At 44.5% G+C, this 8,964-nt stretch overlaps 1 protein-coding gene across 6 annotated transcripts in view; it reads right to left on the reverse strand.

Moving 5' to 3' along the window:
- Nucleotides 1-8,465, reverse strand: part of usp19 (ubiquitin specific peptidase 19) — a 156,583-nt gene extending 148,118 nt beyond the window's left edge. For 4 of the 6 annotated variants that reach the window (XM_060835291.1, XM_060835289.1, XM_060835288.1 and 1 more), the window contains exons 1-2: nt 8,211-8,465; nt 6,139-6,243 (exon numbers count right to left, since the gene is read on the reverse strand). The gene's annotated coding sequence lies outside the window, so the exon portion shown is untranslated. The remainder of the gene's footprint in view (nt 1-6,138; nt 6,244-8,210) is intronic. The other 2 variants (XM_060835287.1, XM_060835286.1) reach the window with 2 other exon arrangements.
- Between the last annotated feature and the right edge of the window lie 499 nt (nt 8,466-8,964).

Raw genomic sequence — 8,964 nt, forward strand, 5'->3', positions numbered from 1 at the left:
AGGATGAGTCATAGGCCAATGAAGAAAGAAACTGAAACAGAAACTAAATTTGAGCGATCAAAAATGAGAGACCACTCTGATACTGCCCTTGAAATGAGTGGCTTCCTAGACAACCATATTGCAGTGGGTCTGGAGTAACATGCAGGCCAGACTGGGCAAGGACAACTGATTTCCCCTCCCTAAAGGGCATTAGGAATCAGATAGGTTATGACAATTTATGACAGATTAATGATGAAAACGAAACACTGTTTCATTTCAATTTTGTCTTAATTATAGATTACAGCAGCCACCACCCAAGCACTGAGGATGTCACCTAGACAGGGGATGAAACGTATGCATCACAAATTCCCAGCTCGGCGAACTGAGCCACAACGAGCACAAACTTTGAATAAGATTTGAACCCAAGCCCTTTAAGGCTCTAAATTGCTGGCCCAGTGACATAACCACCATTCTGCCATTTCCCCACTTCAAAGCAGAGACTCAGTCTAATCGAACTCCTGCACCCTAGTCCATCTACCTGCAATATTTGTACCTAAGTTTTGCCTCATCTGAAATCCGATGGCTACCACCCAACCAAGAACACAAGTTGCTCCAAATCTCTCAGCCTCAAAACTCATGACAATATTTAAAACTGATTTGGTATATAAATGACTTTCACTCCAAGTCTCATTATGAAACGAAACTAACAGTTGGATAGCAGACAGATGATGTCTGTACCTCATCTAACTTTTGCTCCTGAAGATTAATTTGTCATCTGAACTTTTAACTCCATTTATTTCCAAGAACCTTAAGAAAGGGACCAAGGTTCATGCCACAGACCCCTCAGTACACAGGAAAATGGAGGATTCAGTGGCTATGTTTAGGCACCTCCAGCTCATTTGACTATACGGCAAGGTCACGGCTGCTCTTCCAACACAAATCTATTTTTCTATCTTTACATTTTCTAATTCCTTGAAGCTACAAAGACACTGCTTCCTGTCTTGATTATACTCAACTGGATCGAGATCCAAGAATCAAAAAAGGCAGCACATAGCAAGATGAGTGAAGGAAGAGATTAATTTCAGCAGAAGTGCAATTAACAGGTGGATTTAAAAGATATTGGGAGGCAATAGCCTAGTGTTACAATCACGTATTAATCCAGAACTCAGCTAATATTCTGGAGACCGGTGTTCAGACCCTGCCACAAATTGCAGAATTTTAATTTAATAAAACTATCTGGAATTAAGAATCCACTGATGACTGTTGTTGATGGTCAGAAAAACCCAATCTGGTTCATTAATGACAGAAATCTGTCAGTTGTATTAATCATTACAAAGTCTCAAAGATATGAAATAGGCCAGACTACCTGGTTTCAACAACGTACCGGAAATGACAACAGCAAAAACATCCTTTTGGCTCTGCAAAGTCCTCCTACAAACACAGGGCAGAGGTGTGAGGGATTTCAACGTCACCACCAGGAGTGGCTTGGCAGCAGCACTGCTAGTTGGATCATGAAGGACATAGCTGCTAGACTGGGTCTCATCAGATAGTGAGGGAACCAACAAGTGGGAAAAACAAAAACATCTGACTGAAAGCAGAGTTAACATTTCAGGTCTAGTGACCCTTCTTCAGAACTGGACAGCAGGGAAAAACATACGTAATCACATACTCACCACCCTGCCAGCTGCAGGTGCATCTGTCCATGACAATGTAAGAGTGACCACCACACAGTACTTGCAGAGACAAAGTCATTCCTTCACATTGAGAACATCATCCATCGTGTTGTGCATTACTAACATCATGCTAAATGTAACAGACTTCAAACAGATCGAGCAACTTGGCTTCCAGCATCCAGTCTATCAACAGCAGAACTGTACTCCAACACAATCTGCAACTCCATGGCCTGATATATCCCTCACTCAACTATTCCCATCAAGTGACAGGACCAACCCTGGTTCAATGGAGAATTCAGGAGGGTGTGCCAGGTGTAGCACTAGACACACCTACAAATGAGGGGTCTACCTGATGAAACTGCCAAACAGCATAAACAATGATAGTCAGAGCTAAGCAATCCCATAACCAATGGATCGTATTGAAGCACTGTAGTCCTGCACATCCAAAATCCTAGAATATCTCCCTAATGGCGTGGTGGTCAACTCACATCAGGTGGACTGCAGTGGTTTAAGAAGGCAGCTCACTATCTTCTCAAGGGCAACTAGGGATGGCCAATAAATGTTAGCCAGCCAGCGAAACACACATCCCATGAGTGAATAAATCAAAAATATCTTTGACACCATTTGAAGAGCATTGTACATGTTATTTATTTCCATGAACCATGAGTATCAAATTAAATGTCATATCAGTCCAATTTATTATAAAGTTAATAATTCTTTGAATTCACGCAGTGAGCAGGATCTAAATAGACAGCATGGAAATTAAACAGGAAAAAGAGATAATAGTGGCTACTGTATCGTGGCCAATTCATCTCAACATTTTTGCAGATTAGAACTGAATGGAAGGCAGAATCACATGGAAATTTGCTTGAATATCAAAAGACAATTTAGCTGCAGATCAACTTAGTTACCAACTTACTGCTACTCCCTTCAGAAACCAGAAATGCAAGCATCGAACATAGAACATAACAGCACAGTAAAAGTCCTTCGGCCCTCGATGTTGCGCCAACCCGTGGAAACAATCTGAAGCCATCTAACCTACACTGTTCCATTCTCACCCATATGCCTATCCAATGACCATTTAAATGCCCTTAAAGTTGGCGAGTCTACAACTGTTGCAGGCAATGTGTTCCACACCCCTACAACTCTGAGTAAAGAAACTACCTCTGACATCTGTCCTGTATCTATCACCCCTCAAGTTAAAGCTATGTCCCCTCATGCCAGCCATCGCCATCCAAGGAAAAAGGTTCTCACTGTCCAACCTATCTAACCCTCTGATTATCTTATAGGTCTTAATTAAGTTGCCTCATAACCTTCTTCTAACGAAAATAGTGTCAAGTCCCTCAGTCTTTCCATATAAGACCTTCCCACCATACCAGGAAACATCTTAATAAATCTCCTCTGAATCCTTTCCAAAGCTTCCACAATCTGTATGCAATACTCCAAATGTGGCTGCACCAGAGTTTTGTATAGCTGCAGCATGATCTCATGGTTCTAAAACTCAATCTCTCTACTGATAAATGCTAACACATTATACGCCTTCTAACAACCCTATCAACCTGGGTGACAATCTTCAAGGATCTGTGTACCTGGACACCGAGATCTCTCTGCTCATCTACACTACCAAGAAACTTACCGTTAGCCCAGTACTTTGCGTTCCTATTACTCCTTCCAAAGTGAATCACTTCACACTTTTCCGCATTAAACTCCATTTGCCACCTCTCAGCCCAGCTCTGCAGCTGATCTATGTCTCTGTGTAATGCACAACAACCTTCATCACTATCCACAACTTACCGACCTTAGTGTCATCCACAAATTTACTAACCCACCCTTCTATGCCCTCATCCAGGTAATTTATAAAAATGACAAACAGCAGTGGCCCCTTGCCGTACCCCACTAGTAACTGAACTCCAGGATGAACATTTCCCATCAACCACCACCCTCTGTCTTCTTTCAGCTAGCCAATTTCTGATCCAAACCACTAAATCACCCTCAATCCATTGTCTTCATATTTTGCGCAATAGCCTACCATGAGGAACCTTACCAAATGCCTTACTGAAATCCATATACACCACATCAACCATTTGACCTTTTTGGTACTGTAAGAAATGGGGAAGTGTATTGTTTTCAAAGAACTCAATAAGGCTGGTGAGGCATGAACTACCCTTCACAAAACTGTATTGACCATCCCTAATCAATTTATTCATCCCTAGATGATTATAAATCCTTACTCTTATAATCTTTTTCAACATTTCACCCACAACCAAAGTAAGACACACCGTCTATAATTACTAATGTTGTCTCTACTCCCCTTCTTGAACAAAGGAACATCTGCTATCCTCCAGTCTTCTGGTACTATTTCTGTAAACAATGATGACAAAGATCATTGCCAAAGGCTCAGCAATCTCCTCCCTGACTTCCCAGAGAATCCTAGAATTTGTTTGTTATCATAGCTACTTACTTTTCTGCTCCAACACCCTCCCTTGTAACAGCTCTTTTGGTGAAAAAGTTCTGCCTTATTAATTGAACCCAAACTTAACAACTTGTTCCAGATCAATTGCGAATTCCCTCTTTCGCTCCTTGCTCATCAAAAAAGATTACACACCTACCATGCACAGTATATGTTTAAGATTTATTTTTTGAAGTGTGCCTTGCATACCAGTAAAGCGAACCTTGCACCATACCCCTGCTTTGAGTTGTTCTATCTACTTTCCTGCAGCCGGGTTGACGTTTCCGATCACCTGGTTATTGTTTGAAGGTATAACGCTGGCATTGCTGCAACACCTGAATAATGCATTGGAACAGTATGGACAGTTCTAGAATGCATTGCACAATGCTGTCAGTTAAGGTGATTAAAATAAGTTGTGAAGGATAGCACACGGATTGACAGTATGTATGTCAGAGTCATTGTGATGTACAGCATGGAAACAGACCCTTCAGTCCAACCTGTCCATGCTGACCAGATATCCCAACCCAATCTAGTCCCACCTGCCAATACCCGGCCCATATCCCTCCAAACCCTTCCAATTCATATGCCCATCCAAATGTCTCTTAAATGTTGCAATTGTACCAGCCTCCACCACTTCCTCTGGCAGCTCATTCCACACACGTACCACCCTCTGTGTGAAAAAGTTGCCCCTTAGGTCCCTTTTATATCTTTCCCCTCTCATCTTAAACCTATGTCATCTAGTCCTGGACTCCCCCACTCCAGGGAAAAGACTTTGTCTATTTATCCTATCTATGCTCCTCAAAATTTTGTAAACCTCCATAAGGTCACCCCTCCGCCTCCGACACTCCAAGGAAAACAGCCGCAGCCTGTTCAGCCTCTCCCTGTAGCTCAAATCCTCCAACCCTGGCAACATCCTTGTAAATCTTTTCTGAACCCTTTCAAGTTTCACAACATCTTTCCGATAGGAAGGAGACCAGAACAGCACGCAATTTTCCAACAGTGGCCTAACCAATGTCCTGTACAGCCGCAACATGACCTCCCAACTCCTGTACTCAATACTCTGACCAATAAAGAAAGCATACCAAAAACCTTCTTCACTATCCTGTCTCACCTGCGACTCCACTTTCAAGGAGCTATGAATTTGCACTCCAAGGTCTCTTTGTTCAGCAACACTCCCCAGGACCTTCCCATTAAGTGTATAAGTCCTGCTAAGATTTGCTTTCCCAAAATGCAGCACTTCGCATTTATCTGAATTAAACTCCATCTGCCACTTCTTAGCCCATTGGCCCATCTGGTCAAGATCCTGTTGTAATCTGAGTTAACCCTCTTTGCTGTCCACTACACCTCCAATTTTGTGTCATCTGCAAACTTACTAACTGTACCTCTTATGCTCACATTCAAATCATTCATGTAAATGACAAAAAGTAGAGGACCCAGCACTGATCCTTGTGGCACTCCACTGGTCACAGGCCTCCGGTCTGAAAAACAACCCTCCACCGCCATCCTCTGTCTTCTACCTTTGAGCCAGTTCTGTATCCAAATGGTTAGTTCTCCCTGTATTCCGTGAGGTATAACCTTACTAACCAGTCTCCCAAGGGGAACCTTGTCAAATGCCTTATTGAAGTCTATATAGATCACCTTTAGCACAGTGAACTGCTCTATAGTGCTGCATAGGAGCATTATTTCACAAAATCTTGTACACAAAGTGCACCATTGCAAACAGCAACTGACCATATTGATGTGCTGCCTAAACTACAATGACTGCCACACACAGTCACTCCACTAACAAATGTTTTCAAACATATGAGTTTATGAAAGGCCAGTCAAGAAATGCAAGTCTTTTTTTTATATAATCAATAGATGGAGTTAAAAAGGAGGAATTATAGATTCAGCTCCCCAAACACTCACTGCAAGTAATACAACTGCAGGACCATACAGCAAGGAGGAAGCAATATTGCCAAACAAGATCTCAATTTTCCAACATGTTGTGCAAAATTAGAATTCACAAGTTATTCTTGAGTGAGAGATAAAACTCACCTCAGTCAGTAATTCAATTATGATTCAGGCTCCAGGATCTGCTATTCATAAAACAGCACAGTGAAACATATTAGACATGGACGAGGCAGATTAAAACTCACCAATCTAGAAAAACAGATACATTTAAATATTAAGTTAGGAAGTTAAGAAGAGAAAACCACCACCTAACTATTCTAATCCCATTTTCCAGCACTTGGCACATAGCATTGCATGCCTTGGCATAGCAAGTGAACATTTAAGTATTTTTTAAATGAGGGTTTATGCCTCTACCATCCTTACTAGCAAAGAGTACCAGATTCACACCACCACCGGGTGAAAATGTTTTCCCTCAGACCTTCTCCAAGTCTTCTGGCCCATACCTTAAATCAATACCTCCTGGTCATTGATCCCTCCATCAATGAGAAAAGTGTCTTCCTGTCTACCTTGTCTGTACCCCATGTAATTTTATACATCTCAGTCAGGTGGTTGTGACAAAAGCTAGTGCTTCCAAATAAACTTGTGGACTATAACCTGGTGCTGGGTGATTTTTAACTTTAGGCAAAAGTGAGGACTGCAGATGCTGGAAACAAGAGTTTAGATCAGAGGGGTGCTGGAAGAGCACAGCAGGTCAGGCAACATCCGAGGAGCAGGAAAATCGACGTTTCGGGCAAAAGCCCTTCATCAGGAATAGAGGCAGGAAGCCTCCAGGGTGGAGAGATAAATGGGGGAGAAGGTAGCAAAGAGTACAATAGGTGAATGGAGCTGGGATGGAGGTGATAGGTCAGAGGGGAGCGGATAGGTGGGAAGGGAGATTGGCAGGTAGGACAGGTCATGAGGACAGTACAGAGCTGGAAGGTTGGAACTGAGGTAAGGTGGAAGGTGGAGAGTGGGGGAATGAGGAAACTGGTGAACATCTTGGTAAATCGCCTCTGCACCCTCTTGTGCTATTGCATCCCTCCTTAATGTGGATTTTAGAACTGCATACCGTACTCTAGCTCTGGTCTAACCATTACAGTTTCAGCACAACCTCCCTGCTCTTAAGCTCTGTGCCTTGACTGAAAATGGCAAGCATACATGTCTTCTTAACCACTTTATCTACCTCTCCTGATACCTTTTTCCTGATGAAGGGCTTATACCCAAAATGTCAATTCTCCGGCTCCTTGGATACTGCCTGAACTTGTGTTTTCCAGCACTACACTCTTGACTCTGATACCTTAAGAAACCAAGTCCCTATGATCTTTGGTACTTCATATATAGGCAAATTTCAGAGAAGTGTAAAAGTAATAAGGTAATAATAGTTGGAGATTTCCACTTCAAGAACATTAAATCGGGTAGTCATTTTGTGAAAGGATGAAGGGATTGGAATTCTTAAAAAGCATTCAGGACAGTTTTTTCAGCCAGTGCATAGAAGTCTCTCCAAGGAAGGGGATGGTACTGGACTTAACATTTTGTAACAGAGCTATGCAAGTGGCTAAGTATCAGTGGGGGGAGCACTTTGCAAACAGCGATCATTAGTTTGTTAGATTTAATATGGTTATGAACTGGGATGGGCCTGAAATCTAAGTTCACAACTGAGTGTCGGTGGACTTTAATAAGATCAAATCTGATTTCTCCCAGAGTGAACTCGGAGCAGACATTTTCAGATAAATGTCTCAGAAAAGTGGAATACATTCAAGAAAGAAATATGGAGTGTGCAGGGCTAACATGTTCCAACCAAGTGCAGAATGACAATAAACCTAGGAAATAACCAGCTTCCAGGAGCAGTATTTATAACCAATACTGAGGACAAGGTGAATGAATCCATGTAGTTTCTATGAATGTGTGAACCTGCCAACAGGTCCCCAACAAACCAGCTGGCCCAAACAATCGGCAGCGGGTACCAAGTAAACACAGCAAAGGCACTGGAGCAATAATGAATTCAACAGGTCACTGAGGGAGCTGCTGCAGGGGATAGACACTGGGTTACACAGGGACCGACAGGACACCCCGCTGGGCCCTGGGGAACCACCCCCGCACGACGGGACACGGCCACCCCACTGCCCGTGACATCCTCTCTACACTCGGGCGGAGGCAATGAGCCGCGGCCTTCTCACCTCCAGCTCCCCAAATCCCGGAGCTGATGCCGGCCCAAGAGCCCGGACCGCCTCCCTGCGGCTCAGCGGCGCTCCCGGGTCATCGGGGCCGGACTCAACTCCGAACTCGCCTCCCAGGACCCAGCGGCTCGGCCTTTCCTCCTTCCCCGGGGCCGGGGGCCTGGCGCTCTTGCCCGGAGCCGGGGCCTCGGGGTTGGTGCGGCGGCGGACAATCCTGAACTTCCGGTGACGGGAAATACCTCACCGGCGCCGGGCCGGGTCGCGTCACGTGATCCGGGGCGCGGGGCGTGTGCGTGCGTGCGCGCCGGCGGGGCGGGGACCGAGTGCGTGCGCGCGGCCGGGCACGTGGCCGCCAGCTGTCGTCGAGCAGAGTGAGTGGCGGGAAAATGGGGGAAGGGGGAGGGGCTGTGAGGACAGCAGTGGGCCCTGAGGGGGAAGGGCTGTTTGATGAGCTTTATTACTGCCACATGTACCTTGATACAGTGACATGTAGTGTTTTGTATGCTCTGATGGTGGTTTTGGGATCCTTGAGGGGAAGGGGGAGCAGTTGTGGTCCACATAGGCACTAACAACACAGGTAGGAAGAGAGATGGGGATTTAAAGCAGAAATTCAGGGAGCTAGGATGGAAGCTTAGAGCTTGGACGAACAGAGTTGTCTCTGGTTTTTTGCCGGTGCCACGTGCTCGTGAGGCAAGGATTAGAGAGAGGAGCTGAACATGTGCCTGCAGGGATGGTGCAGGAGGGAGGGTTTTGG

Source organism: Hemiscyllium ocellatum, chromosome 14 (assembly GCF_020745735.1).
Source record: "Hemiscyllium ocellatum isolate sHemOce1 chromosome 14, sHemOce1.pat.X.cur, whole genome shotgun sequence".
NCBI classification, from domain to species: Eukaryota; Metazoa; Chordata; class Chondrichthyes; order Orectolobiformes; family Hemiscylliidae; genus Hemiscyllium; species Hemiscyllium ocellatum.